This window comes from Marmota flaviventris, chromosome 3 (genome assembly GCF_047511675.1).
Source record: "Marmota flaviventris isolate mMarFla1 chromosome 3, mMarFla1.hap1, whole genome shotgun sequence".
Taxonomy (NCBI): domain Eukaryota; kingdom Metazoa; phylum Chordata; class Mammalia; order Rodentia; family Sciuridae; genus Marmota; species Marmota flaviventris.
Window position 1 is genome coordinate 18,956,691 of NC_092500.1, and position 13,033 is coordinate 18,969,723.

The following is a 13,033-nucleotide window of genomic DNA, read 5'->3' on the forward strand; positions in this document are numbered from 1 at the left end:
ACTGAATTAATTTTCCCCTGCTTCTTTGAAACCAGAAAATAATGATTGGTCATTCATTGTATCAGTTTTAGTGAAAAGCATACTTTTATTAAATTAATTCTGATTGCATTTGAAATTATTATTCAATTCATTTATGGCAGAAGAATATCAGTCCTAATAACTTCTAAAAATGTACTAACTGAATCATTATCTTACATTTACTGTTTAATAAGCATATTTTGAAAATGTATGGCTAGAGTGTCATAATAAAATGGTATATCTTTCTTTAGTAATTACATTAAAATTAATCATGTTTGATTAATTTGTTCTTTTGGATAATGTTGGTGTAATGTGTCATTTCTTAAGAGGTCTACCGTTATATAGCATTCTTATTAATTAACATCATCACAACAAGTAAACATGAAAACTTACCCAGAAAAATAAAATCAATCATACAACAAAATGGAAATATCTTATAGAACTTAGATTATATATTTTTTTAAAAGTATACTTCAAAGGATGTATACAAAGTAAGAGCAAGATAAGATGAATTATATAATATGTGCATCAATAATAAAGTAGGTTGAAGAAAACTACTCACTAAGACTCAGCATTGAGTAATAACCCAGGATAGAAAGTTTTTGGCAAATAATTTTCTTGCCAAAATACCTAAACATATCTTTATAGAGTACATAATAAACAGATGGCATTTAATACACACCCAAACCAAGAGACTATATAAGAATGTGATCTCTCAGTATTGAGCTTTTATTTCAATAGATCTTTCTAACTCTTTACTGAATAGACATTGTGGATATCAAACTCACAACAGTATTCGTAGTGATACAAAGTGTAAAGGTTTGAAATTTCCCTCTTGTTTAAAAGCACATGATTGATCAATTTTTCTTTTAATAAACTCACCATAAACTATTTGGAAAATAACTCCAATGTGAAAATAGCTCATGAACTTGGTACTTGGTTTTAAAGAAATAGTACTGAAGTTTTCTTTACTATTTACCACATGACCCTGATAACTTCACTCCCCATGATTCCCACCCTCACTTCCTCAAAATTTCTGTGGATCTGCCCTGGACCAATATTCCTCAGGCTCTTTCCTCCAAATGTCTAACTCATGCTTTGTCATTTTATCTCCCATGGCCACAGTCTTCTACCAGCTCTTCTCTACCCTCTGCTCAGGAGAGTATCTTTCTCCCTGCATTCACACTAGGTTAATCTAGTTCCACCCCTGCTAAAGGTTTTGTAGATAAGGAAGTGGGAGGCAACTGAGCACACAGCAGAAAAGGCATCTAATTCAATGTCAAACATCCATTACTACACATTTTTCAAGGAATTTCTGGCTGCTCACAGGCCTCCTGTTGCCTTAGTAAGAACTCTCCTCTCTTTTGCAAACCCTCTCAGGAACAACAGTGTTTCCTATCCAACCTTTCATCACCTCCCTTAGAAAGAACTTGCGAGAAAATTCTATTGTGTTCTTCTGCAGAGCAAACTTCCTCCATGACAGCTTTGCCCATGCTGGGGTGGAGGCAGAGCTGACCCACATTTTATTACTGAATGACCAAAAAGTGTTTTTTCCAAAACAAAGGAACAATTCCATTCTTAGAAGGAATGTTATCTTCCTCCAAAGTCATTTAGGTCAAATGACTGCCACCATTAAAAATATTATTTTCTTCCTGTCAGATCTGCATCAGGAATAATTATCAGAAATTGAAAGAGAAAATAGTTTGAACAAGGTAAAAACATTTGCCAGGATTTGCTTCCCATCTTATTTGGCCCAGAACTTCTACATTAAATGTCGATCACTACTCTAAATATAATGATGGTTCATATTCGCTGAGCATTTACTGTGGGTCAGTCCCTGTGTCAAGTGACCTACCTACATTGTCTCATTCATCCTTAAAGAAAAATTTCTATGCATAAGACACGACTATGAACCCTATTTTAAAGACTGCCCAAAGACATTATTTACCTTTCTGAAGGCAACAGGCAGTCAGAACCAGCTTGAATCTGGGTCGAAGACAACAAAACCTGTGTTTTTATTCTTCACCATCCACGTCCCAATCCTGACATGAAAACAGCTCGGTGCACAGATCAATACATTCTCATTCAAATTTTGTTTTACATGTTACAGGCAGAAATAGAGCTAGTTATATCTTTGAGTGATAAATCACATTTGAGTATGGCATTATCAAGATAAATAAGCATTTCTGTACATGACCAGTGTTATCTACCCTGGCTTTAAACATTGCTGGCTATCATTCCTCCACTCAGCCACACTATAATATCAATCCTGACAATGCTTCACACAAAGTATGTAACATCCAAGGGTAAACCAATCTCCAGACTCCTTGGGGAGGAAGGTTATGTCTTATACTCTTACACAATCCAGAAATAAACAATTTTCACATGAGTCAAACTGAAGCCGATCATAAAGAATCTTATCAAGGGCTCTGGCAATTATCCATCTACTCTTTTCCCTTGACAACTTATCAAAGTCAGTGTAGTCTCAAGGGTAAAGTTTGAATCAGAGCTGCTGGAAGAAAAGAAAAAAAGTGCCCTTGAAGCTTGGAACTTCACGAGACCACGCTCCAATGAACTTGTCCTCCAAAACAGCCTGTTAGACCACATTACAGGTTCCCAGTAGGAACAGTGCTGGTCCTAGATGGCATTTTGAAAACACATAGGGATACCTGGGGTTGTCACAATGATTGGGGAAAGTGTTACTGGCATTTATTAGGCAGAGGCCAGGCCTTTAGAATTTTCATGTAGGTGATAACCCTATTTATAATCATTAAGTGTAGAATATAACTCCAATTTATTTTAAAACTCAAAGTATTTTTCCATGATTTTAACACAAACTGGATTTTGCAGGAATGCAATTGCCATGTAGACCGAGGGAAGATTTTAGGTCTTTTGTTTGGAACTTTACCAAATGTTGTCGCCATTTTAGAAAATCTGCACCAACAATGGCAATGTTGATTGTGCTATCTGAAACTCTTCAGTCTGTACCTAGCAGTCTGCACAGGCAGTTTTCACATTCGCGATTCCCTACACGGGTGTAAACATCTGACAACTTCATTATGTTTTCTAGTAGAGTTGTGTCTGAGCATTTCTATCTTATGATGCATGCTTTTTTATTACAAACTCTTTTCCTTTAATTTCTCCTTTATATTACAATCTAAGCATGGCTCTGATTTGTCATGGTTGTTAAAATTGTGTATTTCAATGTAATCTATGAATCTCACTTTGGAAATTAAAATGTCTGTCACAAAATGTTCATTATAAAAAGTGGAGCTTTGGATCTGACAGGGCTGAATCACTGGGATATCAATTTTGACACTCCCTGGGTCACAATGACAGATAGATGGCAGAGCTTTTGCTCCCTTAGTCATGAGGAATCCTAAGTACAGGACTGAACTAAAAACTGTCCTCTTCCTCACCTGTTTATGGATAGAGATTAAGCCTCTTTGGGATCCAATAAAGGATAATGGTTATGGTTAATACAACATCTGGTTTCTAAATGTTCTTTCCTTTACCCTATGATGGGATTAGATGACTTTGAAAAGAATAAAGTGATCACTAAAAACAGAAACAGATGTAAATTGCATTTGAGACAATTGAAGCAGTACATCAGAAGTAACATTTGACCTTGGATTTCAAGTAAGGTAGGAAATGTGGCCTGGCAAGAAGGTTCCTCTCTTTAGGGAGGAAGAGAGTTAAAGATCAAGTAATTGTCCTATAATTTCCTAACTACTTATTTCACTCAGTGGCTCCTGCCTAGCCCCCAGCTCATTCAAATGAAAATGAGGAGGGGGTCATAGACCTTAGTTATGTCAACTTCTCTATTTAAGTGCTGTGGCTGAACCTAACATTCTACCCCACACTGTTCTTCCCAACCCAAATCTTTAGAAGGTAAAAGGGGAGGGGTTATTCCTTGAGAAATTGAAAGAGACAATAGTTTAAACAAGGTAAAAATATTTGCCAGGATTTGTTTCCTATCTTATTTGGCCCAGAACTTCTACTTCAGCCACCCTTATATAATGTAAAATGCACCAAAGTACCAAAGTTCTCTTTGTATTTATTCTGGATCTCTCTACTTTAAGAGTCATTTGGAAATACAAACAACCCCATCCCTCTCCAATAGGCCAAATTGATTCTTCTTGACTGTTAATATTGAAAAGTCTCTTTTGGTATCACTAGACCCTGCAGCTATAGTAAAATTCACTACAGATTTATGCAAAATGTGCTGGTTGTTAACCTGTCTGCTTTTATACCTGTTTCCCAACATTCCCTTGATCTTCTCTATTTTACAGGGAACTACATTTCACAGCATCTATGCTTTCTGGTCTCTGGGTGAAGTTGTCCAAAGGAGACACAAGCAAAAGGTTGAGGATAAGAGGAAGGAAGAAGCCAGGGTATCCCCCCGCCTTTTCCCTCTGCTTCAAGTAGCATCTTTTAGCAATATGTGCAGCGCCTCCCTCCATGGTCCTTGTCCTCCAGCCCAAGAAGCATCTCATGCCTCCTGATGGACCTAGGTCTATCTACTGGTTTTTCCTACTGGGAATTCATCTCCTTTCTGTGTCTCTCTAGCCCTAGGCATAGTGATTTCCTGATACTGATATTCTCTGGGTGGGCTCCTCTCCCTTATTCAGCTACTCATCTCTTTATCACCTACATTAAATCCTCTCTGTGTTAATATACAGGGGTTATATTAACCCTAACCAATACAAATAGGAACAAGATAGCAGTTAGAAACATGGGTGCAGAAACCTGGCAGATGTGAGTTTGTGTCATGGCTCTGGCATTTCTAGCTGGTTGCTTTGGACAAATTAAAATGACTTCTATGAAGATCAGTAATATCTGTCTTATATTAATATGAGGATTAAACATTATCATGCCACAGTTCCTAAACACCTAAATTTCTCAAAATAGTGAAATTTCAAAAACTAAAAGTAAAAATTGGGTGAAATGGACATCAGATGGCAAAATCTGTATTTAGCTAAAATAAGGCCATAAAAAAGTAATCATCTATCACCAACATTTGTCATTAAAAAAAATAAATTTCAAAAAACATGGCATGGATATGAGGAGGCATTTCTTTTAATGGAATAAATAAAGCTGTATGGAAAACTCATTACACTGGCTTCATTCTTTTCATCTTTTTTATTTCTCTGTGGCTAGGTGAAAATACCAGCACAGTCTAGCACTATCTGTTCATTAGGTCTTGCTCGTGTAGTTTATTATCATTGTTTTTATTCTCATCACTACGGCTAATACTATTATTATTAAGAATGAGCACTCTAAGAATCTAACATTCCCAAGGTAGAATTATCTCCACTGACTCCTGGCCTCAGCTTTCTAACACTCACCAAGTTACCACCTTTTTCCCTAATCCAAGAGAATCTCACTTGGGAAAATACTGGTGCAAATCCTTACACCATGAAACAAATATAAAATTTCAAGTCTAGCATTTACTTTCTGGGTCAGTGTAATTCTTTATCTTCACCCAGCCCTTTCCAACCTAGCCATCAGAGCTATAAATTTCCCACATTATAATTTTTAGTGACTTATTTAATACTTCCAGGCTATCTCTATATAATACCAAAGTAATTCCTCATCAAAATAAAGAATTTTTTAAAAATGCTTGTCCCTATGCACCAAACACCAATAATTTTTCAACCATTTTGCCAGATTCATCAGCATATAATTGTAGCTATTCTTTTTTCTAATACCAATTAATTTTATTAGCTTAAAAATTAATTGAAACATAGTAAAATAATTACCATTCATTTACAAAACTCTTTGCTATTCAGTCAACTAACATTTATCGAGCACCTCCTATTTTTCAAGTCCAAAAAACATGTCTGCTACCATACAGAATTCTGAAAACCATCCTTTTAGATAGTATTTTTCATCAAACAGATATTAGGGAACATATCATCTATTGTTCACATGTAGTTATTTTTTTACTTTTAGCCATATTTATTCCACATCATAGTCTAAAATATCACTCTTATTGTTAGCAGTCTATTAAATGGTCTCTTACTTCTCAATCTTTTTAATTTTTCATATGTCAAATAATAGAAATATCCCTGGTATGGCAAACTCCAATTCCCTGAAAGAGAAGTGAACATATTTTCAAGTCCTTCGTAAGCCGGGAAGATTTCTTTTTACTCTTTCAAGTTGTGTGTAACCTTTCTTCCAAATCTTCTTTGGAGTCACACCAGGGGTGTGTCGGTCAACTAGAAAAGCAATTTGAAAATTTCTAGGATTGATTTTCGAAAATGCAGTATGCACAGAAACAGACTTCAGATGCTGTCCCAGCAGGAGCTGTAACTATACTTGTGTGGAAGATGCCTTATGGGGGGCTTGCTAAAGGGCCATTCTATGGCAATCATCATTCCTTTAAAAAGAAAAAAAAAAACATTCTATGCTGTATCCTTATATGACCATTCACAAGAATTTTGAGTATGGACTTGTATTCCCCAGTAAGAGTACATAGCAAGCTAAAGCAGCCAGGTAAGGTAAGGAAGATCAGTCAGTGAAAGATTTTCTTAGTGTCTTTTGGCTTGTTCATGCCCTCCAAGGTTTGTTTGCACGTTAGCAAGACAACTCTCAAAGTCATACTGATAATCAACCCCACTATTTGCAAGTAGACACTTGAACAGCAAAGAACCACACACTCCTGGATCCTTGCATTGCCTCTACCAGAGAAGCAAATGAATGTGGGAAGGCAGATGTGAGTGGACGTGCACTTGATAGTTCCGTGTGCACTGGGTCATGATGCCGTCTCAGAAAATGTGATCTCTGTCCCAAGAGCAGAGGGAGAAAGAAAACAAGGCTTCCTGAAGAAGCAACCCAGATAAAGCCACTTGGAGTTATTCTTCCAGTAGTTTAATGGATTACACACAACCATGCACACTTTCTCACTGGGCCCCCTTGGGACAATGCTACATAGTTCAGAGACAAGTAGACAGGATTAGGGGTGAAGTCTGTGAACCATGGAATGCAATTTTCCTCTCCATGAAACTAACTGGCCCTTCTTGGGATCAAACCCATGACCTTGGGCTCGTTAGCACTCTATTCCAACCATGCCCAAAACAAATACAGGTTTGAAGCCAGAGGAGCTTCAAACCACACATAAGAATGTAATCAACGGAGCCACAGGGAAACACATAAAGTAAACACTTTCTATATAGGCGAAAAAGAACGGAAGATTTGGAAAGAACCTACATTCTCTAAATCCCTTAGTCATCTGAAGGCTTACTGGAAGTTTCCACTTGGACATCTTTCAACACTTTGACTTTAGTCCATTTTCCTCTCACAGTCCCTACTTCTAAAAGCAATTTGCTATTTAGAACTTTTCATCTACAGTGCCATCACCCAGTAGACCAAGATAGAGTTGTTCTTAGCAACTCATTCAAGCCTCCAAAGCACATTTAGATCAAAACAATGACCACTGAAGCCATTGTTCAAACAATCTCTTATATCTCTCACCCTGCCTATCCCCAAAGGCCTTATCACAATCCAACTTTGCTACCTTCTGGAAAGTTGTAATAGCTTCCTTCCAGTTCTCTCTCCAATTTACTTTCATACAACGTTCTTAAAATTCTGCTTCACACCCCTCAAAAGACTTCAGTGGCTACTATCTCAACCTGATATCTTAGTTTTTCTCAATAACTATTACAACCAGACTACCTACATGCATCTTACCTTTGCTTGACATTAGTCCTTTCTTCCCTTCCAAACATTCAAAGGTTTTCCATCATTTAAGACGTAGTCACGCTCCAATTCTATTTTTCTAGGCTACTTCAAAGCCTGTGGGTCTTTTTTTCTATTGTCCTTCTAAATTCTGCATCTATAATATCATTCTTTAGGAGTCTAGTTCTCCTCCAATCTATTGTTAGGTTCTCTTCTGTATAATTCTTCTCTCCCATTTATACTGAACATTCTTGGAAGATATAAATTGATTTTTATCTCATGGGAATTTATTGAGTTTTAATGTATGAGAGGCACTATTGTGGGAATATAATCATAAAGGAAATCAGATTTACTTGTAATGGAGAGATGAACAATAAAAATACACATGAACAAGGCACTTGCAAATAGAAAAATAAATAAAATAATAGGGTCATATAATAAAACATGAATTGCTACTACAAATTCATCTATTATCTGGGGCCAGGCAGTCTAATGTGGGAAATCAAACTTTTACAAAGTTAAAATTGGTAAAACAATTTTGTCTTGATTTACCTTTTCCACTAGCATCCCCTCCCTTACAAATACCATCCTATTATGGTAGTCTTCTCCTACATGCTAGATTTATTTCCTCTTTTGAAATTCAATCATTATAATCTACTGACTAAAAATCACTTTCACCTCTACCTGTACTGTCTAACAAACCAGTTATTGAACTCTCAAAATACTATAATTTTAAGATACATACTGGATTTCAAAGGTCTGACAGAAAAATAATATAATTAATATTTGTACATTGATTAAGCGCCTGAATGAAAATATTGTAGTTGTAATAAGTTAAAAAACATCATTAAAATTAGTCTACTCTGTTTCTTTTCACTTTTTTATGGTAGCTACTAGTGAAGTTTAAACGGCACATGGCTAATATGTGTGGCTCTCATATTGCTATTGGACAGTGCTAACCCAGGGTACCTACCAACCATTCAGATGTGGAGCACTTCCAGCATAACAGGATTCAACTTGGTACATAACCTCTCATAGTGTCAGTACTTCAACACAGTGACACTGAATGTGTCCTGTCTCCTCCCAAGCTTACTCTATATTTTGGCTTTCTGACTTCCATCAAAGATTTCATTCTCATTTTCCAGATTTAGGAAGTCATAAATATGTATCTTTTCTCCCAGTACATCATTTTCCAAGTCCTGTGTAGGTCCCTCTGTAACATCTCCCTCTAAACTTATGCCACTGTTCTTAACATCTCTCAAAGGACAATTTTGTAGGTTCCTTGCCTCCTTCTTTCCCTGTTCCCTAGATGCCACTGCCAAATCAGTTTTCTGGATCCACTATATGGATACCAGGATCACAGAATGGGACAATTGAAGGAATCTTGGGAATCTTTGTAGGTTCCTTTCAAAATGAGATGGATGGATAAGATTTATAGAAGAAGTACTATCTGTGCGACCCCATCTATTCTGTATGTCACTTGCATAATCACATTTAATTGTCCAAACAACATTATGAAAGAAACATTATTATTACTGAACACATTTTTGGAGATGGAGATCCCAAACCCAGGGAGATTAAGTATCATAACTCAAGTCACAGCACTATTTGTAACTCTGGTCTCTGACCTCAGAGGCCTTGCTCTTACATTTTACATTATGTTATTACAATGACAGGAAAGTCTTGTAAGTTTCTCTCCTAGAAGTTTGCTTCTGTCTAGATAAGTATCTGGTTCCAATATTCACCCAGTGGCTTGGGTTAAACTCTCTGAGTCTTTTTTTATGACTTTCTTTCTCTCACACTCCAAACTGAATCCTTCAGCAAATCCCATAATCTCTCTCCTAAAAAATATACCCCAAGTGGAATTTCCCACAATCCTCATACATATACATACCCTCATAAAGACCCACCATGGCTCAAATTTTAATTTGGTTCTTTATTGGTGTCATGGGTTGAATTTTATCCCAAAAAGATAAACTCAATTCTTACCATTCCCTTATCTATGAATATAGACTTACTTAGAAATACAGTCTTTGCAGATGCAATTATTAAGGCTCTTGCGATATGATCATCCCGGACCAAGGGCGGGCCCAAAATTCAATGGCTTGTGTCTTGATGAGAGCAGAGGGTGGGGGATTCAGACACAGAGACATAAACACAGGGAAAAGCAAGGCAGAGGCCTGAGCAGAGAATGTCAGAAGCCACCAGAGCTGGAAGATTCAAAGAAGGATTCTTCCCTTGAGCCTTCAGAGAGAGCATGGCCCTGCCAACACCTGGATTTCATATTTCTGGCCTCTGGAATTGTAAGAGAATAAATTTCTGTTGTTTTAAGCCTCTCAATTTATGGGAATTTTTATGGCAGCCCTAGAAAACTAACACACTCTCCTTTTGTCTTCTACAGTCTATTCTTAACAGAAATGTTCCATGTTTCAGATTTTGCATTAAAGGAGTTTGGAAGTTGAAAATCCATCCATAACAAGTAAAAATTCAAACAAACTGAAAATCAACCACTTTTCTTGGACTCACAGGAGAGGGGAGGACCCAAAATACACCACTGCCCCCAGGATTGGAGACACAGGGAGCCACAGCTTACCAGAGTGGAAACTCACAAGCAGAAATTATTATGGGAACCAGGGATAGGACAGGAAAACCTGAACTGTAGTTGACAAGTTACTGGAACTCAGTGCTGATAAGCCTGAGAGTTAAAAATTTCCTGAACACCAGTCAGAGGGGGCTCCCTCAGTATGATGAGATTTATCTCTAGGAGTTCAACCAGGTTCCCACGATAAATATCAGAGAAAATCCTCTCAGGCTTCCAGCATGAGAGGGGGAAAGTATTTTGAAATATACCAGAGCATTCTGTCCTTCATTTCTTTCAGAAAAAAAACTAGTTAACCAGAGCCTAATCTGCTGAGGTATTATCAGAGCTTAACCTACCAAAGGAAGGTACCGCAATTCCAATCAGCTCTAGCCTTCCACGTGGGAAAAGGGAAATAGACCAGTCTAGTCATTCTGCCACACTGAGGGGGGAAGAAAGAACTGAGGAACATTTGCCAAGTTTATAGTCCCCGTGGCAACAGGCTCAGTAAAAAACTGAGACTTATCAAAGAAATATAGATTGTTTCCCTCTTCAACACTTACCATCCCATTTCTAAAGACCTGTTTATAGCAGTTTCTTTTATCTAGTACATTATGTCGGCTGTCAAAAATTACAAGGTATACCAAGAGGCAACACATACACACACATGCATATGCATGCACACACACCAAAAATAAAACCAAAAACAAAAACATAATTTGAAGAGACAGAGCAAGCATCAGAAGCAGCCATGGCAGGACTATTGGAATTATCAGACCAAGAATTTAAAATAACTGTCATTATGATGGACAATGGAAGCAGAGAGATGAAAAATCCCAAGAAAGAACCACAGGGAAACGGCATATCGAAAACACTGTAAACAAAAATGAAGAATAACTTTGATGGGATTATTAACAAACTGGATACAGTTAAGGAAAGTATCTCTGAGCCTGAGTATATATGAGCAGAAACTTTAAAAATTTAAAAAGCAAAGAGAAAACTGACTGGGTATAACAAACAAACAACAACAAGACAGACTATCCAAGTACTATAGGTGTTGGGAGTCGCCCCAGCTCCAAAGACTAACTTCCCCATCCACCAAGAAGAGCTGTCCAATGGTGAGCCCTGCTGGCTCACATGATCCTGCCATCCAATCAGACTAGCCCTGCTGGTTCACATGATCCTTACCCACCAATCAAAAAGCACCCCATGCCAACTGTCAAACCCTTCAACTATTAAACTGTAATAACTGTCAAACCACCCCTGGCTCTATAAATATGCAGAGCTGTTCCTCAATAAATGGGCATTTTCTCTGATGGCAAGCCTTGATTGTTCTTTCAATAGGTACAATTAGAAAAAGTATAATATACGCATGATGAGAATACAAAAAAGAGAAACAGAAGAAATATTCAAAACAATAATATCTCAAAATTTTCTTACATTAATACCAAATATCAGATCCAGGAATCTCAGAGATCACTGTTACAGTATGGATCTAAAAATGTCCCTGAAGAACTCATGTGTTAGGCAATACATCAATGTTCAGAGGTGAAAAGATTAGACTTTGAGAGTTGCAATCTCATTTGCAGGTGAATACAGTTGATGGTTAATAATTTGAATGGACTATTGAGTAGTAATCGTAGGCAGGTGGGCATGATTGGTGGAAGTAGTTCACTGGGGGCATACTCTTGGTGACTATATCTTGTTCTTGGCTCCTCACTATCTCATCCTGCTCCCTGGTCACCATGTGCTGAGTAGTTTTCCTCTACCACATCCCTTCTACCATGATGCTCTACCTCATCTCAGGTCCAGAAAATGGAGTCAGCTGACCATGGACTGAACCTCTGAAGCCTTGAGCCAAAATGAACTTTTCCTTCTCTAAACTGTTCTTGACAAGTTTTGCTACAGCAATGAAAAGCTATCATAAACACCAAGCAGGACACTTTAAAAAACAAAGCAAAACACAACAACAGCAACCCATATCTACTCATATCATTTTTAAACTACAGAAAATCAAAGATAAGTTCCCAAAACAAAAGAGAATTTAAAAATACCTAGAGGTGTTTAAAATGGGAATTACATCCAACTTCTCATCAGGAATCGTGAGGCAAGACAAAAGTGAAGTGAAATGAATGTTGAATGGAAAAGAAAATCTCCACCAACTTAGAATTCTGTACTCTTCAAAATTATTCTTCAAAACTGAAGAATACATAATATCTTGGACAAACAGAAATTGAGGGAATTGTTGCTTATTGACACACCTTCCAAGAAATGTTAATAGAAACTCAGATCTACACCAAAAAAGGAAGAACATTGTAGAAGAATAAGTGATGGTAAAATAAAAACATTTGTTTTTCTTATTCTATTCTTAACAGAGCTTTCCAGTTAACAGATCAAGGTACTTCCTATTCAAGATCCTTCCTCCTGTGATTTCTCATCATATTTGGAATGATATCTAAAGTTCTGCCTATGACCTTCTGGACACAGTGTGACCTGGTCTCTGGCCACTCTCAGACCTATACTTCGCTCTAATCTTCCTGGCCTCTGGATGTTTCTCAAATACAAAAGTGTGCCCCCACCTCATAACCTCTGCACATGCTGCTTTCTGTATGGAAGGCTCTTCTCTCAGATATTCCCAAGGATCTTTCTCCCTTTGTATAGTTTTCTGCTAAAAAGGAAAAGAGGGTCTCTCTGGTCATCTACCCTCAAGTAGTACATCACACCTTGAACTTTAAATTCCCTTACCCTGTTCCTCAG

The 13,033-nt window shown here is 37.3% G+C and overlaps 1 long non-coding RNA gene across 1 annotated transcript in view; it reads right to left on the minus strand.

Moving 5' to 3' along the window:
- The window catches only part of LOC139705173 (uncharacterized), a 413,615-nt gene that overhangs the window by 288,946 nt on the left and 111,636 nt on the right, over nt 1-13,033 (minus strand). The window lies entirely within an intron of this gene.